Source organism: Lygodium microphyllum, chromosome 4 (assembly GCF_053477565.2).
Source record: "Lygodium microphyllum isolate KBCC chromosome 4, Lygodium_microphyllum_v1.1.10, whole genome shotgun sequence".
Lineage (NCBI taxonomy): Eukaryota > Viridiplantae > Streptophyta > Polypodiopsida > Schizaeales > Lygodiaceae > Lygodium > Lygodium microphyllum.
Window position 1 is genome coordinate 70,319,875 of NC_141138.1, and position 20,138 is coordinate 70,340,012.

General features: G+C 36.3%; 1 pseudogene; it reads left to right on the forward strand.

Annotated features, from left to right (window-relative positions):
• The first annotated feature begins 206 nt into the window (after window positions 1-206).
• LOC148037156 (tubulin alpha chain pseudogene) lies at window positions 207-1,332 on the forward strand (annotated as a pseudogene).
• The last annotated feature ends 18,806 nt before the right edge of the window (window positions 1,333-20,138 follow it).

Consider the following 20,138-nt stretch of genomic DNA (forward strand, 5'->3'; position numbering starts at 1 on the left):
TAGAATGCCACCCCTATAGAAGGTTGTACTACAAGTGACTATTGCAGTTGATCGGAAAGCTGGTACTTCCTTTAGATCATCTTCTTCTCCTCCTCCTCTATCGTCTTTGTAACATCAAAAGAGAGCTTTGTAAAGGTGTCTTTGCACATGCCTTCTCGAATCCTTTTCCCTATTCCTTATGTAGCTTCCTTCCTTCTCCATTCACCATGAGAGAGTTCATCTCCATCCACATTGGCTTGGCTGACATCTATGAAAAGTTACCTGCTGGGAGCTCTATTGTCTGGAGCACGTCATCCAACCTGATGGCCAAATGCCAAGTGGCAAGATAGTTGGTGGTGGTGATGATGTGTTTAATACCTTCTTTAGTGAGACTGGAGCATGGAAGCATATTCCTAGAGCAATGTTTATAGATCTGGAGTCCACTGTTATTGATGAAGTTTGCATTGGCACCTACAAGTAGTTGTTCCATCTAGAGCAATTGATCAGTGGCAAGGAAGATGCTATCAAAAACTTTGCATGTGACCATTACACAATTGGCAAGGAGATTGTGGACCTCTGCCCTGGTCGGATCTGCAAGTTGGCAGACAATTGCAGTGGTCTTCAAGGCTTCTTGGTCTTTAATGCTATTGAAGGAGGGACAGGCTCAGGCTTTGGCTCCCTTTTGTTGGAGCATATATCAGTGGATTATGGGAAAAAATATAAACTTAGCTTTACTATGTATCCATCTCCAAAAATCTCAACCTTTGTTGTTGAGCCTTATAATAGTGTGTTTTCTACTCATTCTCTACTAGAGCACACATATGTTGCAGTACTGCTTGACAATGCCGCGATTTATGATATTTTCCAATGCTCTCTTGACATTGATCGCCCTACCTACACCAACCTCAACATGCTAAGACATCTCCTCACTCACTACCTCCCTTTGTTTTGATGGTGCTCTCAATGTGGATGTAACGGAGTTTCAGACCAATTTGGTGCCCTACCCAAGGATTCACTTCATGTTGGTCCTTAGAGAAGGCATACCACGAGTAGCTATCTATTGCAAAGATCACGAACAGTGCCTTTGAGCCATCCTCTATGATGGTGAAGTGTGCCCCACACCATGGCAAATACATGGCATGCTGTCTCATGTACAGAGGTGATACAATGCCCAAAGATGTGAACATTGCGGTTGCTACCATCAAGACCAAGAGAACTATCCAGTTTGTGGACTGGTGCCCAACTGGTTTCAAGTGTGGCATTAACTATCAACCTCGAACAGTTGTGCCTGGAAGAGACTTGTCTAAGGTCTAGAGGGCTGTCCGTATGATCTTCAACTCCACCGCCATCTAGGAAGAGTCTCACCTCATAGAGCAAATGGCCTATGTCATAGACTGCAAAAGATGATGAATGGATAGCTGCCATTAATGGTTCGCAAGATGGCAATCTAATTCAACATTTAAGTTTTTTTAAAAGAAAAATCTTAACCTTATCATTTTAAAGGTGAATGCCTTAAGATTTTTTAGAAAAGCTAAAATCATATCAACACGGGAGGGTATAATGAAAACTATTTAAGAGGATGAGTATGAGGGGTTTTCCATATACTCCTTGAACTCTCCAAGAAGACCTTATATGGGAGTGGCTTGAGGTTGAGATTGTATCCCTCACCCTTTTTGATCTTGCCATTAAATCAAGCGTGAAAGGCTAGAGGTTGAGATTGTATCCCTCACTTTCTTTGAAGACCACTATCTAATTTTGGAGAGAAGGCTTGAGGATAAGCTTTAAGCCCCTTGCCCACATCAAAGTTTCCATCATTGCAAGTTGCTATGAAGATTTGCTTGTGTTGAGCTTAAAGCTTCTCACCTATTTTTGAAGATCAAACAACAACAAGTTCCATGAAGTGGCTTCCGAGTCGAGCTTCATGCTCCTCGCCTTTTTCTTGAAATTCTTCCATAAAATTTGACATCCCACCTTTTTCTCTTCTCTCTCAAATTGAGAATTCACCCTTGTCTTTTCCAAAATTCTTGTGATCAAATTCGAAAGTTTTATGTACCTGTAACTTGCCAAAATTTTTAATCACAAATTTGATTTCTTATTCAAATTCTTCTAAGTTTTATTTCATTGAATTCTCCCATCTCAAAGCATCCCTACGGTGAGCGACTTCATGAACCCCCATGCAAATTATGTGCAACATTTGGTGAACCCAATGTGAAAGCGTCACTTTTGATCATCGAGATGGGAGACTCTTCGAATAATCCACCCGCTTCATCGATTCCTTTCTTTCCAATTGATGAGATGAAGACTTTATTACAAACTCTTTCTTTAGCCATTATGATTCAAAATCAAAGGATGCAATATTCTATGCAGCAGCAACAGTAGTTACATCAACAGGAACTGGATCAACAATGAATGTTGCATAAGGAAAATAGTGGTACGATTCAAGGAAAGCTCTCGCCTCTTGGAAGCAACAATTTTTCCTCATGTGTTTATGGTGTATCTATGAAAGTACTTTGTGTTTTCAACATATTTCTAATATGCTAAAGCTGCCACGCAGTATGTGAAGAGAAAAGAGAAAGAATTGAAGCTTGTAGGTGTTTTGTAGGAAGAAGACATGGTAGATGGTCTCTATGATGGGCTTTCATGCTCAGATACTATGAAAGAACTTTCTGTATTGCTGAAAACTAACAATCAAGAGTTTTCATATGTCTTGCAGGTCCATTCTCTGGCGATGTATTGTGAAATTGCTAATTTCATGCTTCTAGAGAATTTGGGTGCTGAGGATTCTCAAGAAAAAGTGTTCTTTGCTGACATATTTTAGCAAAAAGAGTTGGATGCTATTGTTTATACATAGAAAAATTTGTGTTTACTAGGGTATTTACAACAAGGGTTGAAATTTTCAGGTTGTAGCAATGAAGCCAGAGTTCACAAACAAAATATAAGATAATTGACAAGAAGGACTCCTACCTTTGGACAGTGATGAGATGATTAGGAGAGTTACTATGCAACCTCCTTTACAAGATCCTGCCAGTATTGGCCACATGTTTTCAATTGAGACACTGAAAAAGATGAAGATTGAGTTTCAGAAGGGGTGAGATGTTTTGAAGAGATGTTGTGTAGACATGGGAAAGCTTTTGCTTTTTTCCCACATGAGATTGGATGTGTTGATCCTAGGCTTGTGATGCCAATGGTTATTTTTACCATTCTGCATGTCCCTTGGAATCTACGGCCTATTTTAGTTACTAGGGCTAACTTATCTAAATTGGTGGAGCTATCGAAGAGCGGATCAAGATGGGGATTCTAGAACCATCTTGAACTCCATATTCTAGTAGATGGTTCACAGTTCCTAAGAATGGGACACTTAGATTCGTACAGGACTTATAGCCAGTGAATAAGGTCACTATTCGAAATGTTGGAGCAAGACCTATTGTGGATGACTTTGCAGAAGCTTTTGCTGGATGTGCTATCTATTCACTTGATGATCTTTATTCCGGATATGACCAGTTCCAACTTGCTCTTGAGAGTAGAGATTTGACTACAATGAAGACACCTTTAGGCCTTGTCTGAAAGTGTATGCTTCTGCAAAGAGCTACTAATTTGATTGCCCATATGATGAATGGGATGACCAAGGTCTTATGAGATTTTATTTTAGAGCTTACCATGCCTTTCATGGATGATCTGCTTATTAAAGGTTGTTTGGAGAAAGATAAGGATGAGATTTTAGATGATCATGGATGCAGGTTCTTTGTGGCTTCACATATTAGAGATGTTGAGAGGATTATTTGTAGGCTAGAGGAAGTGAAGTTGACATTGTCAGGGTTGAAATCTATTTTTGGAGCCAGAGAAGTTTTGATTGTTGGACATATGTGTGGATATTATGGCAGGAAACCTTCACCTGCAAAGTTTAACGCCATAGAGAAGATTGCAGAGACTTGCTCTTCTACTTCAGAGGTTCACATGTTTCTTGGAGCTAGTGTGTTTTATCTTATTTGGATTCCTAATTTTTCTCATATTGCAAATAATAAGTTGTTCTACTCCAACCCAGATATTTCCATGCTTAGGTGGATTGGGTACATAAAATCCATGAATCCCGAGTTTAGGCACATAGCAAGTAAAGACAACCCAGTAGCTGATATGATTTCATGAGCGAGGTATAATGATATGGATTTTTTTTTGCATTGATGATGTTGATGATGGGGTTGATCTTTTAGCCATGTATGCTGATCATATTTGTCATGTCTCTGCTTTGGAAATATTTGATGAGTCTTTGTTTACAGGAGAGTATTTATAGATTTGTCATTATTTGAGTACCATGTCTAGAGAGGAAAGGTGGATTGATGCAAATTGCAAGAAAATCAGGAGAAAATCTTATGGTTTCTTCTTGCAAAGTGGGCTACTTTGGAAGCATCCACAAAAGCGAGGAGGACAGCCATTAAGAGTTGTTTGTGATAGAGGTTCACAAGTGCAAATCATGAAAGAATTTCATGAAAGTCTTTGGGCTGGACATCGAGTCGTTTGGGCAACCTATGAGAAGATTAAAGAGCGCTATTGGTGGAGAGGCATGTACAAAGATATCTCACAGTTTGTTGAGACATACACTGATTGCTAGTTGTTCTCTTTAGTGAGGCATAGAGATGAGCTTCATCCTACCTACCCGCTATGTATTCACTACAAGTAGGTTCTTGATTTGATTACTATGCCTATTAGTTTATGGCAGACGCACTACATCGTTTTGGCACAAGAATATCTCACAAGTTAAGTGAAAGGAAGAGCATTGCAAATGAAGTCTACTTCAGTGGATTTTAAGTTTTTGTTGGAGAATGTTATTTGCAAGTGTGGATGCATTGGAAAAATTACTGTAGATAGAGGTGAGTTAGATGTTGATGAGCATTAGGAGAAATATGGACTCTCTTTTTTGCCCCTTAAGGGGTTTCTCTCACCTCTCTCTCTCTAAAAAGAGATTCCAAAATAATATTAGAATAAGAGATCTTCTATAATCAAGCAAATCTCATATTTTTATTTTCAATAGATTTCACCTATTATTTTATTCTCAAACTGTAGGATAAGGTCACTTTCTCTCTCAAAATCCTCATTAAAAAAAAAACAATTCTATTTTCTATGAAAATACAGCCAATCATTAATATATGACCCTTTAATGTCCTCATGACTTTTCAACATGAAAATATATTAGAATCATTCTCATTCTTGCTTCTTCAAAGGGCGGAAGATAAAAAATGATGTAAAATGGCGTACACATCATATTTTAAGATTATTTTTTACCCAGAGACACCTTTTTGACTCGAGAGTTTCCTTGTAAATTTTTATTATTTTTGGACAAGTATATACCTATTTCTGGGCATTTCTTCATTTCCTCTCAAAGCTTTAGTTTTATCTGAAATTTTGTGTACTATTCTCCTTCCCTCCAAAATATGGTTTCTTGCATATGAATTCTTCTAAAGCAATACTCAGTACTATCTACAACACTCTCTACACTGCTACAAGTAATCTGAGGAATGGTTTTGATAGCATTTGCTGAAATCAAATAATCTCTATCTACAACACTCTCTACCCTGCTACAAGCAATCTCCCTCTTCTCAGTACCGTGCTATAAGATATCTTCCTCTTCAACACTCTATACTACAAGCAATCAAGTGATAATGGAGGTATCATTTTAAAAAAAATCTTTGTGATGCTATTATTCTTCATAGTTGTTGCTTAATCCTTAAGTGTCAATTTATATATATATATATATATATATATAGAGAGAGAGAGAGAGAGAGGGAGAAGGGAGGGGGGAAGAGAGAGGACTATGTGAGATGGACTAAGAAAATAAGTGATAGAGTGACAGAGAGTAAATTAGGGTAGAAGATAAGATGATGTTATTGTTCTCCACTAGCCAAGCTTCTGTATAAATGTGTTTAAATATATTTGATCAATTCTTCTTGAGAGAGAGAGAGAGAGAGAATATTTTTGATAGAACAGAAGATGAGATTGGATGCTGATTAGAGGTAGATTAAAAGCTAAGATTACATGAAGAGTAGGGGTTAATTAGGGTCTATCATGACTGAAATCAACTAGATAAAAAAGAGCACATATATAGTGAATCAAAGGGGTGTAATGTGTGATTTGGACCAATCCAGAATTAACTATATGTTGTTGGATTGATGCTAACCTAAAAATCCCAGATATTTAAACGTTCTTGCTATTGATTAGAAAATTGACATCAACTCCTAAGCTTACTATTAATCAAAGGGGTGTAATTGCGTAATGTTAAAATTGGCATATATTTTTCTTTACAGGATGCAAGTGCAGGACGTACCGAGAGAAAGGGAGATATTCACTTTCAATTGAAGGATGAATATGCACCAATGTTCAAAGAACTGTAGAAAGGGATGATGCAATAAGATACAAGATGCAACACCAAAGAAATGCAAGGAAAAAAAATGTGGACCTTTGGGTTGATGGGTGCATTTATCCACCCAATCTAGTCACTCAAAGGCCACCACAATTTGAAGGGCTTGCATCATTTGTAAAGTTCGTTTGTGAAATCAATGAAGGATTGTATGGATACACATGCAAACTTGTCACACAAGGATTAACAGGGGTTCATCAAGCCTTGAAAAATATGCAGACAAGATTATAAGGGAATATGAAGTCTTTGATGGAAAGTGAAAGATTATTGGCTGAGAAGGATAGGGAGAACCATAGCCTACAACAAGCAATATCTGTCATTGAACATGCTGCGCAGGCTACACACGTGCAAAATATGGAGTTATAGTCTAAAGTTATGGAATTGGAAAAGGAGAATCGAAACATAAAGAGGAAGCTCACAAAAACTTTGGAGATTGGGCCCACTTTAAAAACCAAAGAAGCACATCGGTGCATCCGATTAGTTAAACCAATTCACCAATTAACCAAAGGAAGTGGACAATATCATAGACAGATATATGCTCAATCTGCTACAATGAGAAATATGCTCCCTCATGCAGAGAATGATACTATTGCCAAAGTCCTAAGCAAGGATATGGCCAAAAATGCATTGGAAAATTGTAAATTTAGGGACATTGTAAATGGTGTCGTAAGTGAACATCTTAGGGATATGAGCAACTTTTTTACTACTATAGATGCTCAAGGATTATGTGACAAGGTGGGAATGAGTTCTGAGCCATATAGTATGCACTATCAACAATTGGATACAGGATTTAAGAAAGTCTTCAAAACTAATTGAGTAATGCCTTTGCCAAAACCATTTCACGTGAAGAAGGCTCGAAAACAACTAAATGAGAAAGTTTTAGAACTAATTGGTGAGCCAACACATCTGGAAAATACACACATATTGAAGTATGGTTCCAAAAAAGTTACATTTGTATTGAATGCATCCAAAAACTTTGTATTGGATATATATAGGGTTCAAATTGCTATGGTCAAGTTCTACAATGTCTATGGAAGAATGTAGAGGCAAGCTTAAGTTTGTCCTCAAACTTGATAAGAGCGAGATTATTAAGGGGCAAAAACTTGACCGTGTGAGTATAACACTTATGAATCAAGCATTGGATCCCAACATTGATGAAAACCATCCCTTATAATTCAGTGTATAGTCAGGACTACCAAGTTGAATGGCATCTTGCAAGTGATTTAAAAACATTGAACTATATGTTTGGTTTATCAAATGCAGCAAATGCAAAATTTATGTGCATATACTGTATGCAAACTAGGAAGAAAGGGAGAGATGGAAAGAAATAATGGTTTGCCAAGGTTAGACAACAAGGTGCTCCAACACGTGATCAAAAAGTCATGAGAAATGGAATGCTAGTTCCAGTGGATCCAAATTGGCACCCTATTTTGGAAATACCACTAACAAGGGTTCACTTTTGCACATTGCATTGTTTGATTAGAATAATTGAGAAGCTAGTATATGAATATATATGCTTTGCATACAAGATGTAGCTTGTGTTAGAAGTTGATGCTACATGCGAGAAGGTAAAAAGAGTCCTCACTGAAGTTGGATTGCATGGGGGCCAAGTAGAAATAAAAAAAGCCGAGAAAAAATCGGAAAAGAGTGGAAATATCCCTTGTAAACCATGCTTTGGTGGACCCAAGGCTAGGAAGTTTATATCTCCACCTCAAGATGAGGAAGGCAACATACTTGTAAAACAACCAGAGAAGTATGAAACATGGAAAAAGTTGCACCTTGCTATTCTAGATTGGAGCAATGGGGGACGAACAAGGATTGTAAAGGCAAAAGTGTGGATACACCTAGATAGATTGTCAGCTTTCTTACAAAAGTTGAGGTTTAGGGATGGTGATGCCGATACATTTAAAGAGAAAGTTGCTAAATTTCATAAGTCCATGGGGGAGGCATGGACTACAAACAGCATTACACACTACATGGTCAGTATTGTCACTATTACAAAAAAATATCATCATTTTGAATTAGTTTGTGTTTCTAATCTCTCTTCTTGTGCAACATATACTTGAAGCACATGGTCCATACTTTGTAGATCAAGGAAGTTTGGCAATATGGTCAACCCAAGGCATGGAACGATCTCATTGGCAAGCTCGTTGTGCTTTTCAAAAGGCAATTGATCATGGAGATGGCATCAATTATTCCAATTCTATGAGGCAATTATTACAATGGTGGTATAGGAGATTAGAGATACAATACGAGAAAAAAGAAAAGAAGTCCAAAACCTCTCAAGTAGAATCTATAAGTAGGGCAATATATGAAGTGAGAAAAGCAAGATATGAAAACATCACATCTAGACAATGCCACATAGAATGGTTGACAACCCAAGAGAGAGATGACAAGAAATGGAGACCTAGATAAAGATAATACTTTGGATGCATTTAGAGTCCATGAGAGAGCATAGGTACCCACGATATGACACATCAATACTCCTATCTTTAACATGAGATGTCTTGCAAATTTTGTTTAAAATTTCGAAGGTTTGTCACTATGTTTTTCAAAGTCAATTTCAAACTATGTTTTTTAATATTAAAGTTCATTTACACCATAGTAAGTTTAAAAGTTTCGTACAAGTCTCTCCTTTCACTTTTTTCCATTACTCTTCACTCTACCCTCCACCTTTTTATCATTCATTATCACAACCATGGCATGTTCCAAGCTTCCTATCAAGAAGGCACCTGCAAGAGCAAGAGTTCAACACTCTTCCAAATCTAGTGAGTGTACTGTGAGTGACAAAGGCCCTTGGTGGCTGACAATGGTGGCCCTACTGCATCTAATAATGGTGGTGCTATTGTGTCCAACAATGGTGGCCCTAGTGTGGTCAATAATGATGGTTTGCCATTGTCTAGAAATGGTGGTCCACGTGCTCCAGTTGCTCCACCTCCCACTACTGCTCTAGCTGGTAATACATATCCTCCAACACATAAGAAGCGAAGATGGAGACTAGGTATAGCTGCACTACATGAGATAAGGAAATTCCAAAAGAGTGTCAACTTGATTATTTCTAAGGCACCATTCTCTAAGTTGGTATGAGAAATACTACAATGCAGTTAGGGCATCATCACAAGTTCTTTTCAAGGAACCACGTAAGGAATGTGGGGCGATGGTCAAGCCAAGCCTTGCTTGATCTCTGAGAAGTAGCTAAAAGTTACTTGATTGATCTAATGGATGATTCTTAAGTTTTAGCCATTCATGCCCGATGTATCACTATTAAGCCCATATATATGGTTCTTGTTCGTAGGATCCACAATAATAAGGATGCATTTAATCTTACTGTCAACAATATGCTTTGAGAGGCTACCTTGTAATTGAATCTATGTTTCTAGCTCAAGTTTGGTTGTAGATCGTAAGGACCTTAGTTTTGATTTATCTTTTGATTAGACCTTCAAGTATTTGATAGTAGTGCTCTACAAAATGGAGCTAAATTTTGCATAGCTCTAGTTGTACTTGGTGCAATGCACTGTCTACCGTGTATTTCATGGTTTCATAATGCCAAATTTGATCTTTGATATTCTATTTTTCCATGATTTACATTGTGCATATTTCCAAGTTTTTAATTTTGAAAGTAGTTTTGTTAAGGATAAATTCAATGTGCAATCACATACACATCAGTGATTAGTTGTACATGGGCCGATGCACTATATCTTTACTGTATTTAGCAATTTGGCAACACTATATCTGATATGCGATATTCCATTTGACCCATTACTTTTTTTTTGAAATTTTAAGTTTTCAATATTTCATATAGTTTGGTTGACAACACATTTAATATGCAGTTATGCACACTCGGTGCAGTGCTGAGTTTTTCTGTTATCAGTGAAGTATAATTTAGTTAATGCATTTTCAAAAAATGATTGAACCCTCAATTTTATAAATCAAAATCTGGTGAAACTTCACCCACATGCTGGGCGTCATTAAAACTCATGGATATTAAAAAATTGGCCCCATCAGAAATCTTTGGGACAACGGTCTGGAGGCTCGCGTCAAGGATTCAGGGCCCACCTCAAACACACGACAAATAACCCAAATGAGAAAGCACTTTCATTGCTGTTCGACTCATGTGTCCCAAACTAGCCATGCCACAAAGAAACATTTGGTTGCTTGGTTATGGCAACTACATGGTCACGCACACTAGATGCACACAATGGATACAGAGTATCACTCTTAGAGCATCTAGCAATGATTCTAGATCCCTTACATATCTTCCATTTTCCATCCCAAAAGTAGTGTGATAGCCTTTGTCATCTAGTTGCCCTATGCTTATCAAGCTCTTCTTGAGGTGGGGTACATGCCTCACATGATGCAAATGAACATTGAGCCATGCTAAAACTCAAAGTGCACACTACCAATCCCTACAATATCACATGCATAGGTGTCCCCCAAGTGGGCAACACCATGTCTGCCACCATTGTAGGCAGAGAACCACTCAGGGAGTGGATGTTACATGGAATGAAGCACTTCAAACAAGAATCCAAGTGTGCATGTCATTATCAGAATCTGCAATTAGAGATTGTGCACTAAAAAAGAAGCAATGAGGACATCACTACCACTCTGACTCTTACAGTTGACTACATTGACTTCCTCTATCTCGTCATTGCTCTTCTTTGCCTACACCAATCTTTTTACCCTTGCGCTTTTCTTTCTTCCACTTATAGTAGTCACACTTAAAGTTCCTTTTCTTGCTACTATAATGATAGTACTCTACATCTTTCCCATGAGACTTGCTGTGCCCTTTATTTTTAGATTTTCCCTTCTGCTTGGGATTTGCCTCTAGTATGCAATGCACTTGAAGCCTTGTTGGCCACATTATTCTATCTATTTAGCTCTTCCATAAGCAAAGAGATATCCATATCAGAGTACATTAGCATGGCATTAGAGTTACTCAAGGCTTTCTTGAATGTATCCAAGCATTTAATCAAAGTGCATAGTAGGAAAGTGGCTTTGAACTCATCATCAATGTTAAACTTCAAAGGAACTAGCTGGTTGAAAATTGAGTTAAACTCATTGAGATGTATAGACATGGCTGTACCTTCCTTCATGCAAAGGTCCATCAATTTCTTCGACCAATAAACCTTGCTAGTAGTATTCTTCTAAGCATAAAACTCCTCAAATCTAGTCCACATAGAATAGGTAGAATCCAACTTCTCTATGTTGAACAACAAAGAGTCTAAAACTAAAAGCTTGATCATAGAGCATGCAAGCTCATCTAGATCTTCCCAATCCTCTTCCTCTATGTTTTCTGGTTGTAACCCCCTTTTTCTTAATGGGATTCACCTATTTTTTCTTCACCAAGATATTATAGCATTGCTTCTTCCATATGGAAAAGTTATGTGCAACCTCAAGCTTCTTGATGTGCAAAAGATTGTTGCTATCATCGTTGCCAACCATGATTACATCCCAAAGATGACTCAAATGTCACCAAATACAAGCCTAATCTGTCATGCAAATGAGCAAGATGAAAGATAAGTACCAAGCAAAAATATTTTTTGAAATCTTCAGCTTAGTACCACCTATTGATCATGTCCAAGCATAGCTAGACATATGGGCTCAAAATCATACATCAATACATTACTAAATAGCATTTAATAGCATTATGGATAACTTGTTTGCATGTAAGGCTTGCTATCCATAGTATACAAGATGAAAAAATTTGCAAAAATTGATATATTTCAGCCTCAAAATTGAGGCACAAAGTATGTGCAATCTATCCAAGCATATGCCAATGATTCAATACCAAATCAATACTTAAAGATGTCAATATGAAACATAAATTTGTACCAAATGCTCTCCCAATAGATATTGTATGTGTAACCTTGAATTTTATTGTAGCCCCAATGACAATTTTGGCAAGTCCAAATCCAAGCTCAAAATATCCCAATAACCATATCTAAGTGCATAGCATCAATGGTAGACATCAATACATCATGTAGAGCACCCAAACTATAGCTATAAGTAATAGACATATGGATAATCCTTGTAAAGTACATTAAGCCTTTGTATTCTAACAACTATATCACTATCAAAACTGAGTGAATGAAGCCTCAAAAAATGTCCAATGACATCTTAAAGCAATGACATATCCTCCTTTAACATTATAGCATCAAAATATAACCATTCCAGGCACCAAAAGGAGCATGCCACACTGATCATGAAGCATCAAAGACAAGTGCCACCCTGTTATTTCAAACTATATATTGTGATTTCAAAATCAAAGGACTAAATGTAATTAGCTCCAATCCAATGCCAAGGGCTAAAGAGCCAATGCCAATGTCAATGTGTGTGACCAAATAGATGAGTTGCAATGAGTACCAATGAGGGGAATCAACTGTTTGGGTTGAAGGAAAGGTGCTAAAACCAGTGTGAACTATGCCTCATAGGTTGCTAGCTTGGGTAGTAACTAATGATCATCAAGAAGCCTCTAGTAAGGCTCAAACAAGGCTTTAGAAGCCTTAAAAAAATTCTCAATGCATGTTGAGGTGAGCAGGCCAATGGAGCTTGCTTTATCCAAGCTGCCAATGGCTGACCCTAAAACTAAGTTGAATGCTCCTTGAAATGAGCTTATCACAAGCTCAATAATGCCTTCAACAAGCTCCAAGAAGCCCCAATGAGTGCTTAAGAAATCGATAATTGATATAAACCTTGAATGGTGTGGATATGACTGCCAATAATGAAAACCTTGCAGGTATTGAATTGTATGCTGAAGTGACACAAGGGAGCTCCTCCAGATGTCTAGCTCTAATACTAGCTTGAAGTGAAGGATTTGAGACACACCTTCTTCTATGCTTCAATGGAGATGTAGTAGGTTGGTCAAGAAGAGAGAAAACACAACATGTGTGGATACAATGACTTATATCTCTTTAGGTTTTTCAAATAGATATATGAAACATAGTACAATACCTATAAAGGGTATGTTCACCCATGCAGGGTGTAGGCATGGTGGCCCTTTATTCCCAACAGAGTGTACCTTATTTGTACAAGGATACCTCCTAAACTTAACCTAGATCAATCACTAAGTGCTCTGGATATAATCTAGGGCATTGTAGATTGGGGGGTGACCTTGTGCTGGCCAGTAATGTTTTTCTTTTCAAAAAGGTTTGAGCATCTTTCTTAGGTACTACTCATCAATTCTAAAAGAGTGAAATGGGAACCCCCCCCCGTTCCCAAAGAAAAAAAATAGAGTAGATGCATCTCTTAGGTGTTCTATAGTTACTCTTTGATGCTAGTGGTGGAGCATATAGTTGATTCTATGGAGGGAACTAGCTAGTACCTCTTGCATTTAGCTTGCTCCAGGATAAGTGTACCTTGCACCACTAGGCATCACTTAGGAATCAAGGATCACTCAAAAATGGTTTAGGGTTCAAGGTAACCTCTCTTGCTTTCCCTTTATCACACTTTCTCTCTTTCTCTCTTTCTCTCTATTGCATTTTCTCTCATTTGGCTCTCTCACTTTACCCATACTGTCTCACCCTTGTTCCCTCGACATGGTAGATCAAGGAGTCCACCTAGCCATAGATGCCATGAACTATTTCTAACTTTTGCACCATTAGGGAAATCATGATGATCGAAAAATTACAATTTCTTCAAGAAATAATGGAATCAACAATAGGTTAGGGTAGGCCTCAATTTTTCCTAATGTTATTACAATCATATGGTATTTTTGTAAAAGCCCTTATGTGGCTTGGTAGTGACCCTGATTTGGTGTAAAACTCAAAAGGATAGGCTCCACATTTTCTAAAAGCCCTTATGTGGCTTGGTGGTGACTTTGGTATGGTGTAAATTTCAAAAGAATAGGCTCCATCATTTTCTAATGTGTCATCATTAAAATCACATGTTAGTTTTCTAAAAGCCCTTATGTGGCACATGGTGACCCTAGTGTAATGTGAACCTCAAATGGATCAATGGAAAGGGAGAAAGGCCCCTTCCAGAAGTGGAGAGCCCTCATATCGCTCTTTGGTGACCTTTGTGTGGGGTAGGCCCTAAATGGGTTACCGCTAAGAAAGAGAGGTACCTCCTAGAGGTGGAGCCTTCATATCACTAGGTGGTGATCCTCGTGTGGGGTGAACCCCAGAAGGGTCACCACCAAGCAAGAGGACCCTTTTAAAAATTTTTAGAGTCCTCATTTTTCTAGTGGTGACTCTTGTATTGGGTGAAACATAAATGGATCACCACTAAGCAAGGGCGGTTTCCTAGAAGTGTAGAGCCCTCATATCACTAGGTGATAACCCTCTGGTTTAAGAGGTTTCTTTGACTTGGAGAAAATTTTTAAGTGACTACTTGTTTTCTCTATATGGAATACAAAATAAAATATATTTCAAGCTAGAGTTTGAGGATGATATGGAGGAGATCTGTCGAAAAGCTCTTTATATTCCTCTATAATGCTTGTGCTCATTCCCCTACCTTTTGAGTTGTCCAACATGTTAGAGCATTGTTTCTTACTAAGAATACTTTGCAATTTTATAGGAATGCATTGGTTGAGAAAATGGAGAAATAGAAAATAATCACTTCAAGTAACATAATCATCATAGAGACATAGGACTATGTTCAAGCATATGACTTTATGACTAATAAATCATGAAGAGAAAGCTAGATAGGGTGTTAGATGAAATACCTTGTAATGTATATAAAGATAAAGACAATAACCCACTATACTCAAAGAAATTTCATCTATTGTAATCTTCTTTTACTTTTCTTTTACTTTTCTTTACTAATATTGTATTATATAAAATGTAATGTTTCCTCTTTTTGCATTGAAGGTATTGGCAAGTTTTGTGGACACTATGCCATTCAAGCAAATACAAAAGAAAATAGTTCTAATTGGACAACGAAATGCATTGTAGGTGTTTGGATGTGGGTATGGATGTCAAGCTTTAAGGTCCCCTTACTACTTATCATATGCTACTCATCCCATTACAACAAGGATCTCGAGGGGTCACTCATCAATGCATGTATGTATCATGTGAATTCAAAATAAAGGGCTTTAAAAATACCATTTTTACACATTTTTTACTTACAGAAAGCTATCATATAAAGGGGCTACTTACAATTGAATAAAAAAGGGGTTGTGTTTTACTCAAATATTCAGTAAAAGAGGGTCCTTTAGCATAGGAGTTAACACTAATCTTGTGGCAAAAAAGCCATGTTTATGGCAATTTGGACTCTCTACTAGAAATTCAATTTCTCATTCAACAAGAAACATTAAGAAGAAGTGCTTTTAGCAAAATGTTATTAATATAAATAATAATTAAATTATTTTAGAAAGGATCAAAACAAGCTAGGGAGTGTATATTTTTATGTTCATATTTGAGATTATTTTTACAAAAGATTGATGAATTTTAATGTATATTTCTATGTTCATTTTTGAGACCATTTTCACTAGAAAATTAACAAATTCTATATTTCTAATCAAAACCATTTCAAAGAAATTTATATCAGGCTAAAATGTTCATGAAAAATGCTTTGATATGTGTACTATGTATTTTCTTTAAGAGATTTGCAATTAGATCAAAACTATCAACTTTTTAAGAGCTCTAAATAGCATTGCTTGAGTGCTATTTTGACCAATTTTCATGTACTTTTGAAAGTCCAATTTTCATAGAAAATAAAATTTTACATGAAACTTGATCAAAATCTTTTATTCTACTATCTTACAATATTCGTAAAGTTCCATCCAATTTTGATATCGTTTGCACATACTATTTCAAATATAGTGAAATAGGATTTAAGCCGCTAAAAAAGTGGCTTGCAACAATATAAAAGCCACTTTTCTAGCAGTTTGAGCACTCTACAAAAAATCCCATTTCACATCAAGGAAAAAGATGAAGAAGAAATGATTTTAGGAAAATGTTATCAACATAAGATAGTAGTTGAGAAATAATAAAAAGGGTCAAAACAACTTAGGAAGTGTGTATTTCTATGTTTATGTTTGAGATCATTTTCATAAAAAATCTAAAACTTCAAGCAACACATGGCAAAGCATGTGAGATATAGTCGATACATTTTGGCAAAGCACATGAGATAGAGTTATGGAATTCCAAAACCATAGCAACAAAAAACTTGGTCTTTACCTTGTATTGAAAATAATTTATGGAAGTTAATTTTGCACATTATGGATATCCGTATACATTCCTAGTCTAATATACATAGACTACAAAAAGTACCTTTGAAAATGAAAATTCCAAAGCCATAACAACAAAAACCTTTTCTTGCTATTCTGCAAATATCATTCTTGGGAAACTTAGTAGGAACACTAGGAAACAACTTTCACTCCATAATAGTCACCTCATTGGCATATGTATATATCAACACAATGAATGCACCCTTCCCATCACATATAGCCCTCCTTAGCAAGAGTTGACTTCATGTCTACAATTCCAAATTAAGACAATCACAAATTTAAAAAAAATTGATGAGTGATATTTTTGCAAAAAAAGTTAAAACAAACTTGAGACATCATCCTAACATGAGCATATGGTATCAACTTGCAAAGTGGTATGGCATGGCAATCAAAACAACTCAATATTCAAATCTTTTTCATAATTTCTTCACCTTTATCCATGTACATCTTTGCATCATCCATCTCAACATTAAATGATCCAACCTTGGGCATAAGGTACTATTTGCATGTTTGCTTCTAGTGATCACCACCATCTTTAATGTCTTATACCTCCTCTTGTGTCCCCTATGTTGAATCTTAGCTTCATATCCATGATCACTTCTATCACTATGTTGTAAGGACACCTCCATTGTACTTCCTTGATCAAGTACCTCATTGGATAAAGTTGTTTTCCTTTCTTTCTTCTAACTACATGTTTATTTTGCCTTTGCGGATGGGTTGTTGTAAAAACTATTATGACTATAATAAAAGTTAAAAGCTATAAGCCATATTAGAAAAAAAAAATATAACATTGCATCACGTAAGAGGAGGTTTGAGTCCCTCTTCATGGATGTCCAAGCAATGACATATCAACAATGGAAAAGGAATTGTAGAAATAATAAGCACAAAAAAACACATTAATTATGAAAAAGAAAAAAAAGCCATTAATTTGTTTATGTCCAACCAATGAATTTTCAACAAGAACTACACATATATAGTTCTTCTTTAATGAACACCCAGCTATATAGAACTATAAAACTAGATTATAGCCATATAGAGGGTAAATTTTGAATTGGAGACTCATCGAAACCCCATGTAGTGTACAAGGCAACAAAATAAATCACAAGAAATATCACCCATTATTTAATTTCAATTGAAACTATAATTGTAAAGAGTCAACAATTAAATCCACAAAAGATAACATCCTTATCTTGGTTATGTGTGTACCATGCTTCTACCTATAAATAGTACAAATCATAGTTCCAATAACCAATTTCCACACCATGACATTAGGATATACTACTATTTAAATACATGATACCAGTGTAGACATTTATAGTTTTAAGTATCATCAATGACTAAAGACACATCACCCTACTATAAATGTTCATCTTAGATAAATGAGACCAAATTAGAGGTACCCTTTGGGAAAAAGTATAGATCATAATGTAATTGTAATGATCTAATACAAGTTCACACTTTATACTATAGAAATCACCAAATTAACATGACTCACTAGTAGAAAGATGAATAGAACTCATTTTTCGATGTCAACTTCACATATGCATGAATGATAGAATTGTACTACAAAGACCTACCACCTAAGAACATATGATACTTGATTGGGTACAAGTGCTTGGAATGTCAATATGTTACATAATTCCATTGAAGAAAGTGATTGCTTCATAATCCGTTGGTTGTATTTTTGTCCCAAAACACTCTATTGAGAGAATAAATCAAGCATTCATACATATGGCTACATTCACAAGTTTTCTTGTATGATTCACTAATTGTACATGTAGTAATAACAATTTGACAAAATATTTATTACGATTCATATTCATAAGGGAAACACGCATGTGTGGATGTAAATTTGAAAACTTTCAAAATCTTACAAAGATTCAAGTCCATGTGGATAACAAATGGGCCAACATACTACAAGGATGAGTATTCATGATAAATTTAGCATCAAACATAGAATTGATATTATTAAGAGCTAAAAATTTTAGTAAACACATAAGTACACGATCCTTAAACATAATTTTGAAATGACAATAAGTTGTTTGTGGAGAAACCCTTCAGCTCTCAAGAGGAAACAAATTCATGCCTTACGTAAAACTTAGTAGGTCACTTAGATGGAAACTTGGGGAAGTTAATATATATATATATCCTCTACATCATGTGTGTTCCAAGCCTATTTATAAATATCCTTATCTGTGAATTTTCCTTGAATATAAATATCCTTATCTGTGAATTTTCCTTGAATAAAACATAACCCTTTTCTATTCAATCTGTAAATAAATCCTTTATATTACACCTTTATGTATGTAAAAAATATAGAAAAATGCTATTTTAAAAATACTTTGTTTTGAACCCATGTGATACACACATATATTCATGAGTAACTTGCCCGAGGATGGAAACAAGTATACAACCTTGCTTGTAAACCAAAAGGTCCTTTCAAAAAGGACAAAGCATAACTATCCATCTTGACATTTGAACCTGATGGTCATGGTTTTAAAGATGACACTCACTTGACAACTCTTAAGTTTGAATTATTTTGGTGGAATTTTACTAAGGAGTACCTATGGCATAATGGATGATATTACAACAATACCTACTTGCAATGGTTTCCAGGTCATGCTAAAGGGCACCTCACTAGTGATTGCTGCCTATCATTGTAGGTATACTAATCAGTACATTGGAAATGCATTTTGTACACCCTCTCCATCATTAGATATACCTTAACGCATCATGGCCTCTAGTAACATACCTATTGTCATGGGATTTTTGACATGGAATGTGAAAATGGGGTATGCTCTATCATGTGGAAATGTTCATGTTTCATCTACAAAGTAGTAAGTGGAAAACTTATTGGTTAGTGGAATTCTCTACCTTGCTCATTGTCATGATAATAGGAGTTAGTCAATTGGAGTCCTAGAACTTAGTGATGACCATGTGGCTTTGAGTAGTGATTAATAGTAACTTAAGTGAGTTGTTTTGTGGGCTATGTGGTGAAGAATGAAGCACAAGATCAAGAAGACCATTCATCACAAATTTAGGGACACCAATAGGACTAATTGGACAATGTTGTCCATCATGGCCAAAAAGGTGAAGGCAATGACATGGTTACTAATAGAGGACATAAGGGAAAGATGAGGGGAAGAGCCAAAGAAAGTAAATGGACTGGAGGCTTATACATTGAGGAGGAGAGATAAGTATATGGGGATTATTTTTGAATAAGGAAGAATAGGGGAAGAAAAGGTAGTTGGTTGTCCTTAAAGAGCTTCATCTCTTACAAGGTCTTTGAGGCAATCTCTCACTTGATATTTAGAAAGATACATGTCAAACTCTTTGGATACATATTCTCCACCTCCATCAAATCTCAAACATGAGATATAACATCCAAGTTCATTTTCAACATGCTTGTTAAAGTCCTTAAAGACATCAAGCAACTCATCCTTGTGCTTTAGAATATATAGCCATGAGTATTGTTTGAAATCATCAATGAAGGATACATAATACCTAGCACTACCCAAAGATGCATTATGGACAGGAACCCATACATCCAAATGTATCAACTCCAAAGGCCAAGAACTATTT